This window comes from Anomaloglossus baeobatrachus, chromosome 3 (assembly GCF_048569485.1).
Source record: "Anomaloglossus baeobatrachus isolate aAnoBae1 chromosome 3, aAnoBae1.hap1, whole genome shotgun sequence".
NCBI lineage: Eukaryota > Metazoa > Chordata > Amphibia > Anura > Aromobatidae > Anomaloglossus > Anomaloglossus baeobatrachus.
In genome coordinates this window covers 3,420,433-3,443,693 of record NC_134355.1, presented here as the reverse complement: position 1 = coordinate 3,443,693, position 23,261 = coordinate 3,420,433, and the positions used below count along the sequence as shown (strand labels likewise).

Genomic DNA, 23,261 nt, shown 5'->3' with positions numbered 1-23,261 from the left:
AGATACAGCAGGGGGCAGATAGATACAGCAGGGGGCAGATAGATACAGCAGGGGGCAGATAGATACAGCAGGGGGCAGATAGATACAGCAGGGGGCAGATAGATACAGCAGGGGGCAGATAGATACAGCAGGGGGCAGATAGATACAGCAGGGGGCAGATAGATACAGCAGGGGGCAGATAGATACAGCAGGGGGCAGATAGATACAGCAGGGGGCAGATAGATACAGCAGGGGGCAGATAGATACAGCAGGGGGCAGATAGATACAGCAGGGGGCAGATAGATACAGCAGGGGGCAGATAGATACAGCAGGGGGCAGATAGATACAGCAGGGGGCAGATAGATACAGCAGGGGGCAGATAGATACAGCAGGGGGCAGATAGATACAGCAGGGGGCAGATAGATACAGCAGGGGGCAGATAGATACAGCAGGGGGCAGATAGATACAGCAGGGGGCAGATAGATACAGCAGGGGGCAGATAGATACAGCAGGGGGCAGATAGATACAGCAGGGGGCAGATAGATACAGCAGGGGGCAGATAGATACAGCAGGGGGCAGATAGATACAGCAGGGGGCAGATAGATACAGCAGGGGGCAGATAGATACAGCAGGGGGCAGATAGATACAGCAGGGGGCAGATAGATACAGCAGGGGGCAGATAGATACAGCAGGGGGCAGATAGATACAGCAGGGGGCAGATAGATACAGCAGGGGGCAGATAGATACAGCAGGGGGCAGATAGATACAGCAGGGGGCAGATAGATACAGCAGGGGGCAGATAGATACAGCAGGGGGCAGATAGATACAGCAGGGGGCAGATAGATACAGCAGGGGGCAGATAGATACAGCAGGGGGCAGATAGATACAGCAGGGGGCAGATAGATACAGCAGGGGGCAGATAGATACAGCAGGGGGCAGGCAGATACAGCAGGGGGGCAGATACAGCAGGGGGGCAGATACAGCAGGGGGGCAGATACAGCAGGGGGGCAGATAGATACAGCAGGGGGCAGATAGATACAGCAGGGGGCAGATAGATACAGCAGGGGGCAGATAGATACAGCAGGGGGCAGATAGATACAGCAGGGGGGCAGATAGATACAGCAGGGGGGCAGATAGATACAGCAGGGGGGCAGATAGATACAGCAGGGGGCAGATAGATACAGCAGGGGGCAGATAGATACAGCAGGGGGCAGATAGATACAGCAGGGGGCAGATAGATACAGCAGGGGGCAGATAGATACAGCAGGGGGCAGATAGATACAGCAGGGGGCAGATATACAGCAGGGGGCAGATATACAGCAGGGGGCAGATATACAGCAGGGGGCAGATATACAGCAGGGGGCAGATATACAGCAGGGGGCAGATATACAGCAGGGGGCAGATATACAGCAGGGGGCAGATATACAGCAGGGGGCAGATACAGCAGGGGGCAGATACAGCAGGGGGGCAGATAGATACAGCAGGGGGCAGATATACAGCAGGGGGCAGATATACAGCAGGGGGCAGATATACAGCAGGGGGCAGATATACAGCAGGGGGCAGATATACAGCAGGGGGCAGATATACAGCAGGGGGCAGATATACAGCAGGGGGCAGATATACAGCAGGGGGCAGATATACAGCAGGGGGCAGATATACAGCAGGGGGCAGATATACAGCAGGGGGCAGATATACAGCAGGGGGCAGATATACAGCAGGGGGCAGATATACAGCAGGGGGCAGATATACAGCAGGGGGCAGATATACAGCAGGGGGCAGATATACAGCAGGGGGCAGATAGATACAGCAGGGGGCAGATATACAGCAGGGGGCAGATATACAGCAGGGGGCAGATATACAGCAGGGGGCAGATATACAGCAGGGGGCAGATATACAGCAGGGGGCAGATATACAGCAGGGGGCAGATATACAGCAGGGGGCAGATATACAGCAGGGGGCAGATATACAGCAGGGGGAAGATATACAGCAGGGGGCAGATATACAGCAGGGGGCAGATATACAGCAGGGGGCAGATATACAGCAGGGGGCAGAGATACAGCAGGGGGCAGATAGATACAGCAGGGGGCAGATATACAGCAGGGGGCAGATATACAGCAGGGGGCAGATATACAGCAGGGGGCAGATATACAGCAGGGGGCAGATATACAGCAGGGGGCAGATATACAGCAGGGGGCAGATATACAGCAGGGGGCAGATATACAGCAGGGGGCAGATATACAGCAGGGGGAAGATATACAGCAGGGGGAAGATATACAGCAGGGGGCAGATATACAGCAGGGGGCAGATATACAGCAGGGGGCAGATATACAGCAGGGGGCAGATATACAGCAGGGGGCAGATATACAGCAGGGGGCAGAGATACAGCAGGGGGCAGAGATACAGCAGGGGGCAGAGATACAGCAGGGGGCAGAGATACAGCAGGGGGCAGCTATACAGCAGGGGGCAGATACAGCAGGGGGCAGATATACAGCAGGGGGCAGATATACAGCAGGGGGCAGGCATCCTCCCTCCTGTCACACGTCTCTATAGCGCCCTCTCCCTCACCTCACAGGCGGCCTCCCTTCTCCTCCTCTCACCTGCTGGCAGCCATGTTTCCGCGATGCACGCCGGGTAATCCTCCGGAATCCCCACGTTCACGTGTGACGTCACATGCCACTTTTCTGTACGTCAATTCCTAGTGAAGGCCGCCATCTTCTCGGAGACCTCAGCTTCAGTCATCAGACACCGAACTTCAACAAGATGGCGCTGATTCTTAGACACTCACCTGAGAGAACGGGCGGCCTCTACCAGAGACCCGCAGCTCCGAGCCCGGTATAGAAGAAGACATCCCGGTATTAGCACCGAGCCGGTACAGGACGGTATCCACCGGAAGGGAGGCCTGCCGACCAATCACCGTGCCGCTTCTATACACTCAGCTGCTGCGGTGAAGTGAAAGAAGGCCTGTGATTGGCGGCCGGGCGTGAGGGGCTCCTGCGATCGCTGATTCGCGGCTTTCCAGATTGTGTGGCCTGAAAAGTCAGAGATAACGGGAATCCAACAACAGTCCGCATAACGACATCTGAGAGGAAATCTGAGAGGAAAATGCCTGGAGGCCTGTGAGAGGATGAGTGCGGCCGATCTGCGAAACAAGAAATCCCAGGACACGACGACATCAGGAGCCAGAAAGTGTCACCCAATGACCCGACAGGCCGGACAGCACCAGAAAATCTCCAAAAATGTCACCCAATGACCCGACAGGCCGGACAGCACCAGAAAATCTCCAAAAATGTCACCCAATGACCCAACAGGCCGGACGGCCCCAGAAAATCTCCAAAAATGTCACCCGATGACCCGACAGGCCGGACGGCCCCAGAAAATCTCCAAAAATGTCACCCAATGACCCGACAGGCCGGACAGCACCAGAAAATCTCCAAAAATATCACCCAATGACCCGACAGGCCGGACAGCACCAGAAAATCTCCAAAAATGTCACCCAATGACCCGACAGGCTGGACGGCACCAGAAAATCTCCAAAAATGTCACCCAATGACCCGACAGGCCGGACAGCACCAGAAAATCTCCAAAAATGTCACCCAATGACCCGACAGGCCGGACGGCCCCAGAAAATCTCCAAAAATGTCACCCAATGACCCGACAGGCCGGACAGCACCAGAAAATCTCCAAAAATGTCACCCAATGACCCGACAGGCCAGACGGCACCAGAAAATCTCCAAAAATGTCACCCAATGACCCGACAGGCCGGACAGCACCAGAAAATCTCCAAAAATGTCACCCAATGACCCGACAGGCCGGACGGCCCCAGAAAATCTCCAAAAATGTCACCCAATGACCCGACAGGCCGGACGGCCCCAGAAAATCTCCAAAAATGTCACCCAATGACCCGACAGGACGGACAGCGCCAGAAAATCTCCAAAAATGTCACCCAATGACCCGACAGGCCGGACGGCCCCAGAAAATCTCCAAAAATGTCACCCAATGACCCGACAGGCCGGACGGCCCCAGAAAATCTCCAAAAATGTCACCCAATGACCCGACAGGCCGGACGGCCCCAGAAAATCTCCAAAAATGTCACCCAATGACCCGACAGGCCGGACGGCCCCAGAAAATCTCCAAAAATGTCACCCAATGACCTGACAGGACGGACAGCGCCAGAAACTCTCCAAAAATATCACCCAATGACCCGACAGGCCGGACGGCCCCAGAAAATCTCCAAAAATATCACCCAATGACCCGACAGGACGGACGGCCCCAGAAAATCTCCAAAAATGTCACCCAATGACCCGACAGGCCGGACAGCACCAGAAAATCTCCAAAAATGTCACCCAATGACCCGACAGGCCGGACAGCACCAGAAAATCTCCAAAAATGTCACCCAATGACCCGACAGGACGGACAGCGCCAGAAACTCTCCAAAAATATCACCCAATGACCCGACAGGACGGACAGCGCCAGAAACTCTCCAAAAATATCACCCAATGACCCGACAGGCCGGACGGCCCCAGAAAATCTCCAAAAATGTCACCCAATGACCCGACAGGCCGGACAGCCCCAGAAAATCTCCAAAAATGTCACCCAATGACCCGACAGGCCGGACGGCACCAGAAAATCTCCAAAAATGTCACCCAAGGACCCGACAGGCCGGACGGCACCAGAAAATCTCCAAAAATGTCACCCAATGACCCGACAGGCCGGACGGCCCCAGAAAATCTCCAAAAATGTCACCCAATGACCCGACAGGCCGGACGGCACCAGAAAATCTCCAAAAATGTCACCCAAGGACCCGACAGGCCGGACGGCCCCAGAAAATCTCCAAAAATGTCACCCAATGACCCGACAGGCCGGACGGCACCAGAAAATCTCCAAAAATGTCACCCAATGACCCGACAGGACGGACAGCACCAGAAAATCTCCAATAATGTCACCCGATGACCCGACAGGACGGACGGCCCCAGAAAATCTCCAAAAATGTCACCCAATGACCCGACAGGCCGGACGGCACCAGAAAATCTCCAAAAATGTCACCCAATGACCCGACAGGCCGGACGGCACCAGAAAATCTCCAATAATGTCACCCGATGACCCGACAGGCCGGACGGCACCAGAAAATCCCCAATAATGTCACCCGATGACCCGACAGGCCGGACGGCACCAGAAAATCTCCAAAAATGTCACCCAATGACCCGACAGGCCGGACGGCACCAGAAAATCTCCAAAAATGTCACCCAATGACCCGACAGGCCGGACGGCACCAGAAAATCTCCAAAAATGTCACCCAATGACCCGACAGGCCGGACGGCACCAGAAACTCTCCAAAAATGTCACCCAATGACCCGACAGGCCGGACGGCACCAGAAACTCTCCAAAAATGTCACCCAAGGACCCGACAGGCCGGACGGCATCAGAAACTCTCCAAAAATGTCACCCAAGGACCCGACAGAACGGACGGCACCAGAAAATCTTCAAAAATGTCACCCAATGACCCGACAGAACGGACGGCACCAGAAAATCTCCAAAAATGTCACCCAATGACCCGACAGGACGGACAGCACCAGAAAATCTCCAAAACTGTCACCCAATGACCCGGCAGGACGGACGGCCCCAGAAAATCTACAAAAATGTCACCCAATCACCCGACAGGACGGACGGCCCCAAAAAATCTCCAAAAATGTCACCCAATGACCCGACAGGACGGACGGCACCAGAAAATCTCCAAAAATGTCACCCAATGACCCGACAGGACGGACGGCACCAGAAAATCTCCAAAACTGTCACCCAATGACCCGACAGGACGGACGGCACCAGAAAATCTCCAAAACTGTCACCCAATGACCCGACAGGACGGACGGCCCCAGAAAATCTCCAAAAATGTCACCCAATGACCCGACAGGACGGACGGCACCAGAAAATCTCCAAAAATGTCACCCAATGACCCGACAGGACGGACGGCACCAGAAAATCTCCAAAACTGTTACCCAATGACCCGACAGGACGGACGGCACCAGAAAATCTCCAAAACTGTCACCCAATGACCCGACAGGACGGACGGCACCAGAAAATCTCCAAAACTGTCACCCAATGACCCGACAGGACGGACGGCACCAGAAAATCTCCAAAACTGTCACCCAATGACCCGACAGGACGGACGGCACCAGAAAATCTCCAAAACTGTCACCCAATGACCCGACAGGACGGACGGCACCAGAAAATCTCCAAAAATGTCACCCAATGACCCGACAGGACGGACGGCACCAGAAAATCTCCAAAAATGTCACCCAATGACCCGACAGGACGGACGGCACCAGAAAATCTCCAATAATGTCACCCAATGACCCGACAGGATGGACGGCACTAGAAAATCTCCAAAAATGTCACCCAATGACCCGACAGGACGGACGGCACCAGAAAATCTCCAAAAATGTCACCCAATGACCCGACAGGACGGACGGCACCAGAAAATCTCCAAAAATGTCACCCAATGACCCGACAGGACGGACGGCCCCAGAAAATCTCCAAAAATGTCACCCAACGACCCGACAGGACGGATGGTGCCGTCTCAAAATTACTACAGTGGACAAATCCCTAGTCCAGACGGCAGACACCCCGAGTACTGCAGGAATATATGCAGAGTTAGGCTGCTTTCACACATCCGGTTTTCGCCGTCAGGCACCATCCGGAAAATTGCGGACAAAACTGATCTGGCGCCTGTTGTGGCCGGATCAGATTTTTTCCACGTAGACTTATTAGCGCTGGATTGTGCCGAATGACGTCGCGTTTCATTCGGCGAAGGGCTGGATTCGGCGAAATCTGCTGGGTCGGCTGCTGGAATGGACGCACGCTGGGATGTTTTTTGTCTCCAGGAAAAAAACGCGCTGGTTCCGGCGCGGTGCGGCATGTTGGATAATAAAAGCCTATGGGCAACAGATCCTTCAGAATGCGGCAAAAAAAGCATTCCAGTGACGGATCCATATTTTTAATCTGAGCATGCTCAGTTGAGATGTAAATTCATTTCTGGCCTCTCTCTGTCTCTCTCTCGGTCGATGTCTGTCTCTCTCTTTCTGTCGGTCAGTCTCTCCCTCTCACCCCCTGTCTCATACTCACCGGCGCGGCGCTACACAGCTGTCACACTGCTCCGGCGGCTTCTCCTGCTTTTGAAAATGTCTGCTCATTATTCCATCTCGTATTCCCTGCTTCCCCTGCCCACCAGCGCCTATGATAAGTTGCAGTCAGACGAGCCCCCACGCCTGAGTGAACCAATCACAGCAGCCGGTGGGTAGGTCTATATCTTGCAGTAAAATTAATCATTATAAAAAAACGGCGTGTGGTCCCCTCCCAATTTTGATACCAGCCAAAGCAAAGCCACACGGCTGATGGCTGGTATTCTCAGGATGGGAAGCCCCACGTTATGGGGAGCCCCTAGCCTAAAAATATCAGGCAGCAGCCGCCCGGAATTGCCGCATCCATTAGATGCGACAGTCCCGGGACTCTACCCGGCTCATCCCGAATTGCCCTGGTGCAGTGGCAATCAGGGTAATGACTTAATGGCAGCCCATAGCTGCGATTAAGTCCTAGGTTAATCATGGTAGGCGTCTCATAGACACCCCCCCATGATTAATCTGTTATGAAAGTAAATGCAAAAAGAAAATCCTTTATTTGAAATAAAAGACAAAAACCCTCCCTCTTTCACCACTTTATTAATCCCCAAATACCCTGCAGGTCCGGCGTAATCCACACAAGGTCCCACGACTCTTCCAGCTCTGCTACATCGGAAGCTGACGGGAGCGGCTGTAGAACACCGCTGTGAGCTGTGAGCTCCACAAAGCAACTGAAGTGAGTCACACTGTCAGCAGTGACGTCACTCAGGTTACCCGTGGCCACAGCTGGATTCTCGGTACAAACTGCTACAACGGATTGGGTTTTTTCCGGATCCGTCGCATCAGTTTTACCACAATCTGTGCCGGATGCGTTGCGTCAGGCACACACCGGATTGTGCCTGACGGCAAAAACCGGATGTGTGACAGTAGCCTTAGACAGAACATTATTCCTAATATTCACAGATCCCATGAGAACGGGTTCTCTACCACAGGACGGCACAGAGCAAGTATGGGGCGAAAATTTAAAATGGGACAAAATCTGAGCCTGTGAAGCGATATTCGGCTCTGCACACATCTGCTGACACGGCGGCGTCAGACTGTTCACATCAGAGTCTGACAAGCAACCTGAGACTTCTGGATTGTTCAGCCAGAGCCGGGCATAGGTTGTTTCAGGTTCAATGGTCTACAGCTCTGCAGGAGTTAATTCCTGCAGACTTGTGAGCAGGACCTAAGAGCCCAGGTTGCTAATAGCCATGCGCAGCTGTCTCCTCCCTATATTAAGCATGGCTTTCTTCCAGAATGCGCTGATGATAGCTTCAGCATAAGCTCCAGCGATCCCAGTCTTGGTGGTTATACTGTTTATGGTGTTCTGTGTTGCGCTTTTGAGTGGTGTGAGCATTCTCCTGTTGTGCTTTACTTCCTTACCTTTTTTTGTTCCCTCCTGGTACACATATTGTCTTTCCTGTGTGTTTTGAGTGCTGTGTGTACGAGTTTCCGTTTTTCCTTATCTGTGTCGTTTTGTCATTGTTTTTTCAGTCCCGCCCCAAGGGTGTGGGACAGGGGGAGTAAGATCAGGGCTTGGACAGGAGTTAGGGTCACACTGGGCGCTCGGACCTGGCTACCATCAAACCTACCTCCGAGATAAGGACAGCGCAGCGTTTCAAGTCTGAGGGGCAGCCTAGGGGCCTCTGTCCTGTCATCACATACCGCATGACTGCCTGGAGATTATAGGCCTGTGTCGCTTCTACTGAGGGTAAAATCCTAGAGGGTTCTGTAGCGCCCCACGGGGCAGGCGGTTGACCTACTCGTCGCCGAGCCGTTTCGGGTAGGGTCAGGCGTTGTCACGGGGTGGCCTTGCCCGGTTCCGTTGCCCTGAGGTGTACAGTAAATGGTGGGGGAAGTGGGGTTTTGTGGAGAGTTTGTCGTGATGCCACCTGTGGTATGCGGCCAGTAGTAGCCGCCGCAGCAGAATTCCTCTCCGGAGCAGGTGTTAAGGCATCCGGGATGGTATCGCTCCCCACAGGCTTAGCGGGCCCCAGATGGATGAAGAGAGAAGGTGATGGCGGTTGGCGCCTAAGCGCTGGGCGGCGCTGGTAAGGACGAGTCAACACAGTCTCTGCGGGTTCAGGGTGTAGTTTGCTCACAACTTCAGCTGCCAGCCCGGTCATACTGGTCACTGCCATGATTGGCTTAGGTCGATCCCCGAATCCGCGGAAAGGTCAGAACCGGTCTGGTAGTCTGTGGGCCCTTCCTCACTGCGCTTTGTAGTGTGGGTCCCTATGGCTAGAAGCACTTAGCGTCCCTTCCGTGCTAGGTAAAGTACTGTTTCCTATGCCAGTAGCGGGGATCACCTTGAGTCTAACCGTGATCTAGGCCCTGGGTGTCCTATATCCCACTTGGGTCTGGAAACTTGGGTGGTCAAAGAAGCATTGAACCTCTTCGTCCAGCGGAATCTGGTGATGCAATGTGGAATTACACCACCCTAGGGTGCTGCACCCTGTACAGTGCTGGCCCTGGGGGAACTGACACGGTATCCTCCTGAGCGACTGTTAAACTCCTATGTCCCACAGGAGCTACCACGGAAGACGTGGAGAACTCAAAAAACTGTAAACTGTGTGTGTGACTCCTAACTCCCCCTACCCAGGTCCTAAACTAGTGGACTGGCTCCTGTTGTGATGGCATCCTGTAAATGCCACACTGTTTGAAACCCCTTTTATACCCGACCCTAGCCGAGCCCCCAGTGGGGAAGGGGCAACCCATGTGTGTATGTAGTTGTGGATGATGAAACCGGTACCGATCTCCTGTTGGATCCATGATCAGCTCCGCATCCTAAATAGGGTGCAGTACCCTGTGGCGACCTGAGCCTCAGGGGCCCCACAGTTCCCTCAGACTCTTTCCTGGAGGATCTCAAAAACAAGAACCTCATGGACCAGGTGGGGATGAAAAAGCAAACTATGACCCGTCATCCCCAATAATAGCGGATAACTCCGCACTTCACATAACCCCTTTAGACAGGTTGATCAGGACTCATTTTTATTTATCCATAGGACTAAAGACAGAATACAAGAAACCCACCAAGAATGGCCCTCACCGAGTCCAAAGTCACCTCCAACAGCACAGGAGAAGTGGTACTGTGCAGTGTATATATACAGAATAATACAGATACTGAGGATTACACCCAGTATACAGGACAGGAGAAGTGGTACTGTGCAGTGCAAATATACAGAATAATACAGACACTGAGGATTACACCCAGTATACAGGACAGGAGAAGTGGTACTGTGCAGTGCAAATATACAGAATAATACAGATACTGAGGATTACACCCAGTATACAGGACAGGAGAAGTGGTACTGTGCAGTGTATATATACAGAATAATACAGATACTGAGGATTACACCCAGTATACAGGACAGGAGAAGTGGTACTGTGCAGTGTATATATACAGCATAATACAGATACTGAGGATTACACCCAGTATACAGGACAGGAGAAGTGGTACTGTGCAGTGTATATATACAGAATAATACAGGTACTGAGGATTACACCCAGTATACAGGACAGGAGAAGTGGTACTGTGCAGTGTATATATATACAGAATAATACAGATACTGAGGATTACACCCAGTATACAGGACAGGAGAAGTTTTTATAGTTTTTAAGGTTGAAGGGAGACTATAAGTCCATCTAGTTCAACCCGTAGCCTAACATGTTGATCCAGAGGAAGGCAAAAAAACCCCAATGTGTCAAATAAGCTCCAATGGGGAAAAAAATTCCTTCCTGACTCCACATACGACAATCAGACTAGTTCCCTGGATCAACACCCTGTCATAAAATCTAATATACATAACTGGTAATATTATATTTTTCAAGAAATGCGTTCAGGCTCTGCTTAAATTTTACTAGTGAATCCCTCATTACAACGTCATACGGCAGAGAGCTCCATAGTCTCACTGCTCGTACAGTAAAGAATCCTCATCTGTGATTATGATTAAACATTCTTTCCTCAAGACGTAGTGGATGCCCCCGTGTTCCAGTCGCAGGCCTAGGTGTAAAAAGATCTTTGGAAAGGTCTCTGTACTGTCCCCTCATATATTTATATATTGTGATTAGATCCCCCTAAGCCTTTGTTTTTCCTAACTAACTAACCCCAAGTTTAATAACCTGTCTTGGTATTGCAGCCCCCCCCCATTCCTCTAATAATCTAGGTCGCTCTTCTATCTACCTGTAAGATTATGCTATTTACAACCTTCTATACTTTTGCTAACAAGAAATGCATCCATTTCTCTCTTAAATTCATTCAGTGAGTTGGCCATCACCACTTCCTCAGGAAGAGAGTTCCAGAGCCTCACTGCTCTTACCGTGAAGAACCCTCTTCTATGCTGATGTAGGAATTTTCTTTCCTCCAATCGAAAAGAATGCCCCCTTGTTCTTGTCATAGTCCTTGGTACAAACAGATCATGGGAGAGATCTCTATATGGCCCTCTGATATATTTGTACATATTTATTAGGTCTCCCCTAAGTCTTCTCTTTTCTAGAGTAAATAGACCTAATTTTGATAACCTTTCCGTGTATTGTAATGCACCCATTCCATTTATTATTTTAGTAGCCCGCCTCTGAACCCTTTCAAGTTCAGTAATGTCTTTCTTCAGCATCGGCGCCCAAAATTGCACACAATACTGCAAGTGTGGTCTGACGAGTGATTTGTACAGAGGGAGAATGATGTTTTCATCTCGTGCCCCCAGACCTCTTCTAATGCATCAATCACCCTATTTGCTTTGGTGGCTGCTGCCTGACACTGGGCACTCCAATTTAGATTCTTATTCACTAAGATGCCTAAGTCTTTTTCCATGTCTGATTTCCCCAGCGGTTTCCCATTTAGTAAGTAATCGTAGCATCTGTTTCTCCTTCCCATGTGCATAACCTTACACTTATCTGTGTTACACCTCATTTGCCATTTTTCAGCCCAATTCTCCAAATTACTCAAATCCATCTGTAGTTGCAAACTGTCCTCCTTTGTGTTAACTACCTTACATAGTTTTGTATCATCTGCAAATACTGATATTTTACTCTGTAAACCATCCACCAGATCATTAATAAATATATTAAATAGTAGAGGGCCCAATACAGACCCCTGTGGCACCCCACTAGTAACCCTGGCCCAATCTGAGTATGCACCATTAATAACCACTCTTTGTTTTCTACCACTAAGCCAGCTACCTACCCATCTACACACATTTTCCCCGAGCCCAAGCTTTCTCATTTTACTTAGCAGTCTTTTATGTGGGACAGTGTCAAATGATTTACCGAAGTGGAGATAAATGACATCCAATGCTTCTCCTCGGTCCATGTGAGAGCTTACATCCTCATAGAAGCTGATCAGGTTAGTGTGACAGGAGCGATCCTTCATAAATCCATGTTGATATGGAGTTAAACAGTTATTAACATTGAGACATTCCATAATAGTATCCCTTAAAAACCCTTCAAACATTTTACCCACAACAGATGTTAAGCTTACCGGCCTATAGTTTCCAGGTTCCCTTTTGCACCCTTTTTTGAATATTGGTACCACATTTGCCGCCAATCCAGTGGAACAGACCCAGTTTCTATAGAGTCTTTAAATAAAAGGAATAGAGGCCTGTCTATCACATTACTTAACTCCCTTAATACCCAAGGGTGAATGCCATCAGGGCCTGGTGATTTGTCAATTTTAATGTTACTAAGTCGGTTCTGCACTTCTTCCTGGGTTAGGCAGGTCATACTTAATGGGGCATTTACATGATCACTCTGCATTTCCCCTAGTGGTACTGTGCAGTGTATATATACAGGATAATACAGATACTGAGGATTACACCCAGTATACAGGACAGGAGAAGTGGTACTGTGCAGTGTATATATACAGGATAATACAGATACTGATGATTACACCCAGTATACAGGACAGGAGAAGTGGTACTGTGCAGTGTATATATACAGAATAATACAGATACTGAGGATTACACCCGGTATACAGGACAGGAGAAGTGGTACTGTGCAGTGTATATATACAAAATAATACAGGTACTGAGGATTACACCCAGTATACAGGACAGGAGAAGTGGTACTGTGCAGTGTATATATACAGAATAATACAGATACTGAGGATTACACCCAGTATACAGGACATGAGAAGTGGTACTGTGCAGTGTATATATACAGAATAATATAGATACTGAGGATTACACCCAGTATACAGGACATGAGAAGTGGTACTGTGCAGTGTATATATACAGAATAATACAGATACTGAGGATTACACCCAGTATACAGGACAGGAGAAGTGGTACTGTGCAGTGTATATATACAGATACTGAGGATTACACCCAGTATACAGGACAGGAGAAGTGGTACTGTGCAGTGTATATATACAGAATAATACAGACACTGAGGATTACACCCAGTATACAGGACAGGAGAAGTGGTACTGTGCAGTGTATATATACAGAATAATACAGACACTGAGGATTACACCCAGTATACAGGACAGGAGAAGTGGTACTGTGCAGTGTATATATAGAGAATAATACAGATACTGAGGATTACACCCAGTATACAGGACATGAGAAGTGGTACTGTGCAGTGTATATATACAGAATAATACAGGTACTGAGGATTACACCCAGTATACAGGACAGGAGAAGTGGTACTGTGCAGTGTATATATACAGAATAATACAGGTACTGAGGATTACACCCAGTATACAGGACAGGAGAAGTGGTACTGTGCAGTGTATATATACAGAATAATACAGATACTGAGGATTACACCCAGTATACAGGACAGGAGAAGAAGTGGTACTGTGCAGTGTATATATACAGAATAATACAGATACTGAGGATTACACCCAGTATACAGGACAGGAGAAGTGGTACTGTGCAGTGTATATATACAGAATAATACAGATACTGAGGATTACACCCAGTATACAGGACAGGAGAAGTGGTACTGTGCAGTGTATATATACAGAATAATACAGACACTGAGGATTACACCCAGTATACAGGACAGGAGAAGTGGTACTGTGCAGTGTATATATACAGAATAATACAGATACTGAGGAGTACACCCAGTATACAGGACAGGAGAAGTGGTACTGTGCAGTGTATATATACAGAATAATACAGATACTGAGGATTACACCCAGTATACAGGACAGGAGAAGTGGTACTGTGCAGTGTATATATACAGATACTGAGGATTACACCCAGTATGCAGGACAGGAGAAGTGGTACTGTGCAGTGTATATATACAGAATAATACAGACACTGAGGATTACACCCAGTATACAGGACAGGAGAAGTGGTACTGTGCAGTGTATATATACAGATACTGAGGATTACACCCAGTATACAGGACAGGAGAAGTGGTACTGTGCAGTGTATATATACAGAATAATACAGACACTGAGGATTACACCCAGTATACAGGACAGGAGAAGTGGTACTGTGCAGTGTATATATACAGAATAATACAGACACTGAGGATTACACCCAGTATACAGGACAGGAGAAGTGGTACTGTGCAGTGTATATATAGAGAATAATACAGATACTGAGGATTACACCCAGTATACAGGACATGAGAAGTGGTACTGTGCAGTGTATATATACAGAATAATACAGGTACTGAGGATTACACCCAGTATACAGGACAGGAGAAGTGGTACTGTGCAGTGTATATATACAGAATAATACAGGTACTGAGGATTACACCCAGTATACAGGACAGGAGAAGTGGTACTGTGCAGTGTATATATACAGAATAATACAGATACTGAGGATTACACCCGGTATACAGGACAGGAGGAGTGGTACTGTGCAGTGTATATATACAGAATAATACAGATACTGAGGATTACACCCAGTATACAGGACAGGAGAAGTGGTACTGTGCAGTGTATATATACAGAATAATACAGATACTGAGGATTACACCCAGTATACAGGACAGGAGAAGTGGTACTGTGCAGTGTATATATACAGAATAATACAGATACTGAGGATTACACCCAGTATACAGGACAGGAGAAGTGGTACTGTGCAGTGTATATATACAGAATAATACAGACACTGAGGATTACACCCAGTATACAGGACAGGAGAAGTGGTACTGTGCAGTGTATATATACAGAATAATACAGATACTGAGGAGTACACCCAGTATACAGGACAGGAGAAGTGGTACTGTGCAGTGTATATATACAGAATAATACAGATACTGAGGATTACACCCAGTATACAGGACAGGAGAAGTGGTACTGTGCAGTGTATATATACAGAATAATACAGATACTGAGGATTACACCCAGTATACAGGACAGGAGAAGTGGTACTGTGCAGTGTATATATACAGAATAATACAGATACTGAGGATTACACCCAGTATACAGGACAGGAGGAGTGGTACTGTGCAGTGTATATATACAGAATAATACAGATACTGAGGATTACACCCAGTATACATGACAGGAGAAGTGGTACTGTGCAGTGTATATATACAGAATAATACAGGTACTGAGGATTACACCCAGTATACAGGACAGGAGAAGTGGCACTGTGCAGTGTATATATACAGAATAATACAGATACTGAGGATTACACCCAGTATACAGGACAGGAGAAGTGGCACTGTGCAGTGTATATATACAGAATAATACAGGTACTGAGGATTACATCCAGTATACAGGACAGGAGAAGTGGTACTGTGCAGTGTATATATACAGAATAATACAGATACTGAGGATTACACCCAGTATACAGGACAGGAGAAGTGGTACTGTGCAGTGTATATATACAGAATAATACAGACACTGAGGATTACACCCAGTATACAGGACAGGAGAAGTGGTACTGTGCAGTGTATATATACAGAATAATACAGATACTGAGGATTACACCCAGTATACAGGACAGGAGAAGTGGTACTGTGCAGTGTATATATACAGAATAATATAGATACTGAGGATTACACCCAATATACAGGACAGGAGAAGTGGTACTGTGCAGTGTATATATACAGAATAATACAGATACTGAGGATTACACCCAGTATACAGGACAGGAGAAGTTGTACTGTGCAGTGTATATATACAGAATAATACAGATACTGAGGATTACACCCAGTATATAGGACAGGAGAAGTGGTACTGTGCAGTGTATATATACAGAATAATACAGATACTGAGGATTACACCCAGTATACAGGACAGGAGAAGTGGCACTGTGCAGTGTATATATACAGAATAATACAGATACTGAGGATTACACCCAGTATACAGGACAGGAGAAGTGGCACTGTGCAGTGTATATATACAGAATAATACAGATACTGAGGATTACACCCAGTATACAGGACAGGAGAAGTGGTACTGTGCAGTGTATATATACAGAATAATACAGATACTGAGGATTACACCCAGTATACAGGACAGGAGGAGTGGTACTGTGCAGTGTATATATACAGAATAACACAGATACTGAGGATTACACCCAGTATACAGGACAGGAGAAGTGGTACTGTGCAGTGTATATATACAGAATAATACAGATACTGAGGATTACACCCAGTATACAGGACAGGAGAAGTGGTACTGTGCAGTGTATATATACAGAATAATACAGATACTGAGGATTACACCCAGTATACAGGACAGGAGGAGTGGTACTGTGCAGTGTATATATACAGAATAACACAGATACTGAGGATTACACCCAGTATACAGGACAGGAGAAGTGGTACTGTGCAGTGTATATATACAGAATAATACAGATACTGAGGATTACACCCAGTATACAGGACAGGAGAAGTGGTACTGTGCAGTGTATATATACAGAATAATACAGATACAGAGGATTAAACCCAGTATACAGGACAGGAGAAGTGGTACTGTGCAGTGTATATATACAGAATAATACAGATACTGAGGATTACATCCAGTATACAGGACAGGAGAAGTGGTACTGTGCAGTGTATATATACAGAATAATACAGATACTGAGGATTACATCCAGTATACAGGACAGGAGAAGTGGCACTGTGCAGTGTACAGTTAGGTCCAGAAATCTTTGGCCAGTGACACAATTTTGGCGAGTTGGGCTCTGCATGCCACCACATTGGATTTGAAATGAAACCTCTACAACAGAATTCAAGTGCAGATTGTAACGTTTAATTTGAAGGTTTGAACAAAAATATCTGATAGAAATTGTAGGAATTGTCACATTTCTTTACAAACACTCCACATTTTAGGAGGTCAAAAGTAATTGGACAAATAAACCAAACCCAAACAAAATATTTTTATTTTCAATATTTTGTTGCGAATCCTTTGGAGGCAATCACTGCCTTAAGTCTGGAACCCATGGACATCACCAAACGCTGGGTTTCCTCCTTCTTAATGCTTTGCCAGGCCTTTACAGCCGCAGCCTTCAGGTCTTGCTTGTTTGTGGGTCTTTCCGTCTTAAGTCTGGATTTGAGCAAGTGAAATGCATGCTCAATTGGGTTTAGATCTGGTGATTGACTTGGCCATTGCAGAATGTTCCACTTTTTTGCACTCATGAACTCCTGGGTAGCTTTGGCTGTATGCTTGGGGTCATTGTCCATCTGTGCTATGTGCCGTCCGATCAACTTTGCGGCATTTGGCTGAATCTGGGCTGAAAGTATATCCCGGTACACTTCAGAATTCATCCGGCTACTCTTGTCTACTGTTATGTCATCAATAAACACAAGTGACCCAGTGCCATTGAAAGCCATGCATGCCCATGCCATCACGTTGCCTCCACCATGTTTTACAGAGGGTGTGGTGTGCCTTGGATCATGTGCCGTTCCCTTTCTTCTCCAGTCTTTTTTCTTCCCATCATTCTGGTACAGGTTGATCTTTGTCTCATCTGTCCATAGAATACTTTTCCAGAACTGAGCTGGCTTCATGAGGTGTTTTTCAGCAAATGTAACTCTGGCCTGTCTATTTTTGGAATTGATGAATGGTTTGCATCTAGATGTGAACCCTTTGTATTTACTTTCATGGAGTCTTCTCTTTACTGGTGACTTAGAGACAGATACACCTACTTCACTGAGAGTGTTCTGGACTTCAGTTGATGTTGTGAACGGGTTCTTCTTCACCAAAGAAAGTATGCGGCGATCATCCACCACTGTTGTCATCCGTGGACGCCCAGGCCTTTTTGAGTTCCCAAGCTCACCAGTCAATTCCTTTTTTCTCAGAATGTACCCGACTGTTGATTTTGCTACTCCAAGCATGTCTGCTATCTCTCTGATGGATTTTTTCTTTTTTTCAGCCTCAGGATGTTCTGCTTCACCTCAATTGAGAGTTCCTTAGACCGCATGTTGTCTGGTCACAGCAACAGCTTTCAAATGCAAAACCACACACCTGTAATCAACCCCAGACCTTTTAACTACTTCATTGATTACAGGTTAACGAGGGAGATGCCTTCAGAGTTAATTGTAGCCCTTAGAGTCCCTTGTCCAATTACTTTTGGTCCCTTTAAAAAGAGGAGGCTATGCATTACAGAGCTATGATTCCTAAACCCTTTCTCCGATTTGGATGTGAAAACTCTCATATTGCAGCTGGGAGTGTGCACTTTCAGCCCATATTATATATAGAATTGTATTTCTGAACATGTTTTTTGTAAACAGCTAAAATAACAAAACTTGTGTCACTGTCCAAATATTTCTGAACCTAACTGTATATACAGAATAATACACATACTGAGGATTACACCCAGTATACAGGACAGGAAGAGTGGTACTGTGCAGTGTATATACAGAATAATGCAGATACTGAGGATTACACCCAGTATACAGGACAGGAGAAGTGGTACTGTGCAGTGTATATATACAGAATAATACAGATACTGAGGATTACACCCAGTATACAGGACAGGAGAAGTGGTACTGTGCAGTGTATATATACAGAATAATACAGATACTGAGGATTACACCCAGTATAAAGGACAGGAGAAGTGGTACTGTGCAGTGTATATATACAGAATAATACAGATACTGAGGAATACACCCAGTATACAGGACAGGAGAAGTGGTACTGTGCAGTGTATATATACAGAATAATACAGATACTGAGGATTACACCCAGTATACAGGACAGGAGGAGTGGTACTGTGCAGTGTATATATACAGAATAATACACATACTGAGGATTACACCCAGTATACAGGACAGGAGAAGTGGTACTGTGCAGTGTATATATACAGAATAATACAGATACTGAGGATTACACCCAGTATACAGGACAGGAGAAGTGGTACTGTGCAATGTATATATACAGAATAATACACATACTGAGGATTACACCCAGTATACAGGACAGGAAAAGTGGTACTGTGCAGTGTATATACACAGAATAATACAGATACTGAGGATTACACCCAGTACACAGGACAGGAGAAGTGGTACTGTGCAGTGTATATATACAGAATAATACAGGTACTGAGGATTACACCCAGTATACAGGACAGGAGAAGTGGTACTGTGCAGTGTATATATACAGAATAATACAGATACTGAGGATTACACCCAGTCTACAGGACAGGAGAAGTGGTACTGTGCAGTGTATATATACAGAATAATACAGGTACTGAGGATTACACCCAGTATACAGGACAGGAGGAGTGGTACTGTGCAGTGTATATATACAGAATAATACAGACGCTGAGGATTACACCGAGTATACAGGACAGGAGAAGAGGTACTGTGCAGTGTATATATACAGAATAATACAGATACTGAGGATTACACCCAGTATACAGGACAGGAGAAGTGGTACTGTGCAGTGTATATATACAGAATAATACAGATACTGAGGATTACACCCAGTATACAGGACAGGAGAAGAAGTGGTACTGTGCAGTGTATATATACAGAATAATACAGATACTGAGGATTACACCCAGTATACAGGACAGGAGAAGTGGTACTGTGCAGAGTATATATACAGAATAATACAGACACTGAGGATTACACCCACTATACAGGACAGGAGAAGTGGTACTGTGCAGTGTATATATACAGAATAATACAGATACTGAGGATTACACCCAGTATACAGGACAGGAGAAGTGGAACTGTGCAGTGTATATATACAGAATAATACAGATACTGAGGATTACACCCAGTATACAGGACAGGAGAAGTGGTACTGTGCAGTGTATATATACAGAATAATACAGATACTGAGGAATACACCCAGTATACAGGACAGGAGAAGTGGTACTGTACAGTGTATATATACAGAATAATACAGATACTGAGGATTACATCCAGTATACAGGACAGGAGAAGTGGTACTGTGCAGTGTATATATACAGAATAATACAGATACTGAGGATTACACCCAGTATACAGGACAGGAGAAGAGGTACTGTGCAGTGTATATATACAGAGTAATACAGATACTAAGGATTACACCCAGTATACAGGACAGGAGAAGTGGTACTGTGCAGTGTATATATACAGAATAATACAGATACTGAGGATTACACCCAGTATACAGGACAGGAGAAGTGGTACTGTGCAGTGTATATATACAGAGTAATACAGATACTAAGGATTACACCCAGTATACAGGACAGGAGAAGTGGTACTGTGCAGTGTATATATACAGAATAATACAGATACTGAGGATTACACCCAGTATGCAGGACAGGAGAAGTGGTACTGTGCAGTGTATATATACAGAATAATACAGATACTGAGGATTACACCCAGTATACAGGACAGGAGAAGTGGTACTGTGCAGTGTATATATACAGAATAATACAGATACTGAGGATTACACCCAGTATACAGGACAGGAGAAGTGGAACTGTGCAGTGTATATATACAGAATAATACAGATACTGAGGATTACACCCTGTATACAGGACAGGAGAAGTGGTACTGTGCAGTGTATATATACAGAATAATACAGATACTGAGGAGTACACCCAGTATACAGGACAGGAGAAGTGGTACTGTGCAGTGTATATATACAGAGTAATACAGATACTAAGGATTACACCCAGTATACAGGACAGGAGAAGTGGTACTGTGCAGTGTATATATACAGAATAATACAGATACTGAGGATTACACCCAGTATACAGGACAGGAGAAGTGGTACTGTGCAGTGTATATATACAGAATAATACAGATACTGAGGATTACACCCAGTATACAGGACAGGAGAAGTGGTACTGTGCAGTGTATATATACAGAATAATACAGATACTGAGGATTACACCCAGTATACAGGACAGGAGAAGTGGAACTGTGCAGTGTATATATACAGAATAATACAGATACTGAGGATTACACCCAGTATACAGGACAGGAGAAGTGGTACTGTGCAGTGTATATATACAGAATAATACAGATACTGAGGAGTACACCCAGTATACAGGACAGGAGAAGTGGTACTGTGCAGTGTATATATATACAGAATAATACAGGTACTGAGGATTACACCCAGTATACAGGACAGGAGAAGTGGTACTGTGCAGTGTATATATACAGAATAATACAGATACTGAGGATTACACCCAGTATACAGGACAGGAGAAGTGGTACTGTGCAATATATATATATATATATATATATATATATTATATATATATATACACACATATACATACATACACACACACACACACACAGAATAATACAGAATAATTCCCAATTTAAGATTTTATTAATTTTCCAGGAAATACAAAATTAGAACATACATCCATACTATTGCAAATGAAACAGATCAGAAGTTAATGCCAAACCAAGCCTTCGCCGGCTTCGCAACATTCTATGGATGGTATAAATGGAACATAGATAATCACTAGAAAAAAAAAAAACAAACCAATAAAACGATAAATCAAGGAGAAGATATTCAAACAAGAGGAAGTCACAGAGTCTAGAAAAATAGGGGTAGTGCAGAGAAGGGAGAGAATAGAAAGCAGAGTGAGGCGACCAGGACTGATGCAATGTCCGTTGAGCTGAAAATTTATCAAAAGTGCGGTGTGAACTATCTGGAAAAGAAAAGGCCAGAGTGCCCCCCGTCCGGAGGTTAAAGTAGTTCAAGAAGTGTTTTACTAGACAAGAAGGAGTCCCATTGGAACCACTTGGAGGCCGTTTCCACCGTCTGCCCTCGAGATTGGGCCATCACCATTTCCATGCGGTGAATAACATTTACCTCTGTTATCCACTCATCTACCGTCGGGGGGTTAGGATCTTTCCACCGCCGAGGAATCACGGTCTTGGCGGCCTGGAGAAGGTAGCCTAGGATCGATTTCCTAAAAACCTTTTCTGATACGTCAAAGATATACAGTAAAACTGCCTCCGGGCGACTGGGGACCACAATTCCTGTGGCCCCCCGTATGGCTGCCAGTACCTTGCTCCAAAAGACCGACAGGCTCGGGCAGTGCCACCAGATGTGGGACATGGTGCCTCCCGAGGCTCCACATCGCCAGCAAGAGTCAGGTATTTCGGGGCACCACGCGTGTAGAGACGCCGGAACCCTGTACCACCTGGAAAGTATTTTATAGCTAGTTTCCTGCATCCTAGTGGCAATCACGGACCTGTGGGTCAGGCGATAACAACGTTCCCATTGGCTCCCGGTAATCGGTTGGTTGAGCTCTAACTCCCAAGCTTTACAGAAGCGAGGAGGCGACGCCTCTACTGTACTCGTCAGAAGCTTGTACACCCTTGATATAGCATGGCGCGTATTAGAGGAACCTGTGCATAGATTTTCAAAAGGGGTTTGGGGTGAGGGGTGAGTCATGATAGTATCTTGGGAAGTCAAGAAGTGCTTGAGTTGGGCATATTCAAAATGAAAACGTAGTTTAAAATTACAACTCTCTACTATCTCCTGAAGTGGGATAATGGACCCCCTCGGAATCACTCGAATAATACAGAATAAGACAATTTCCTCTCTCAGTTGTAGATGACCGGGGGAGATAATTTGCTTTATTTGGTCCTGTCAAATAGACCAGATACAATCTCAGATCTACAGGTCTGGTAGCACTAGGGCAGCAGTGAACATAATATGGGAAGTTTCAATGTAATATTCAGTAGAACATTTCACAGGGGCAATGCTAAAACCTGGAATTTTAGGAAAGCTGATTTCAACAAACTAAGGGA

At 46.4% G+C, this 23,261-nt stretch overlaps 2 protein-coding genes across 3 annotated transcripts in view; both read right to left on the bottom strand.

Moving 5' to 3' along the window:
• Window positions 1–2,690, bottom strand: part of TJAP1 (tight junction associated protein 1) — a 72,893-nt gene extending 70,203 nt beyond the window's left edge. Inside the window, exon 1 of one of the 2 annotated variants that reach the window (XM_075338948.1) lies at window positions 2,577–2,690. The gene's annotated coding sequence lies outside the window, so the exon portion shown is untranslated. Of the gene's footprint in view, window positions 1–2,544 lie in introns of both variants that reach the window. The other variant, XM_075338950.1, reaches the window with a different exon arrangement.
• The window catches only part of POLR1C (RNA polymerase I and III subunit C), a 321,201-nt gene that overhangs the window by 190,865 nt on the left and 107,075 nt on the right, over window positions 1–23,261 (bottom strand). The gene's annotated exons all lie outside the window — the stretch shown is intronic.